Genomic DNA, 848 nt, shown 5'->3' with positions numbered 1-848 from the left:
TGTAAAGTGATACCTATTGGTCTTTATAGTTCTTTTGCACTTTAATCTGTGTAAAACTTTTAACTTTATACATTTTTCTGTATTGCTTTATTGCATTTAAATGTTCAGTTATTTTTGTTATAAGAAAAAAGTTATTAAACTGTATTATGACAGCACTTTTTTTTAAACTAAATTTCAATATCGGGATAATAGCATTAGCAATTAATCGCAACATGAAAATTTGATACCGGCATATCCCTAGTAAGAGAACAACTATGGTTTTGAGAGATGTGCGTATTTTATATGGGGTTTGCCTTTTAAAAGTGTGCCATTTCTACTTGTTTTTCAGAGAAGACATTTTTGTCACTAACAAAGTGGATGGTGAGCAAAGGTGGTGGCCACGTTTTGGAGCAGCACCTGGGTTTTGCAGATGGCTATGTATTCTTTGGCTGCTTATCTTTTTTCCCCCATTATGTTTCTGTTGCCTAAAGATTCTTTGTTAGGATAAATCCAGATGATACAACATAATGCACTGCAAAAATTTCCTAAGACAGGAGAAATGAAGATGCAATGTTCCAGCATTGGAAGACTGTATTTATAAGTGTTATACATGCAATGTTTTAAATAAAGAATTTGATATTTTGTAATTATTGTGTCTGTTTTAATTGAATGCCAGTAGTACCTATGTAGGGTAAAAATAAAATGAATTCTATATAAAAAATGATAAAATCGAATGAAATATATTAAAATTAATTACAGTAGTATACTGATGAATTAGATTTTTTACAGTAATTTACTGTAAAAAGTACAGTTTGCAACTAAACCAAATACAGTTTGCTACTGTAAATCTTAATTACAGTAACTTACTG

This window comes from Sinocyclocheilus rhinocerous, unplaced genomic scaffold, assembly GCF_001515625.1.
Source record: "Sinocyclocheilus rhinocerous isolate Xijiao unplaced genomic scaffold, SAMN03320098_v1.1 scaffold3446, whole genome shotgun sequence".
NCBI classification, from domain to species: domain Eukaryota; kingdom Metazoa; phylum Chordata; class Actinopteri; order Cypriniformes; family Cyprinidae; genus Sinocyclocheilus; species Sinocyclocheilus rhinocerous.
Note: the sequence above shows the minus strand (reverse complement) of the source record.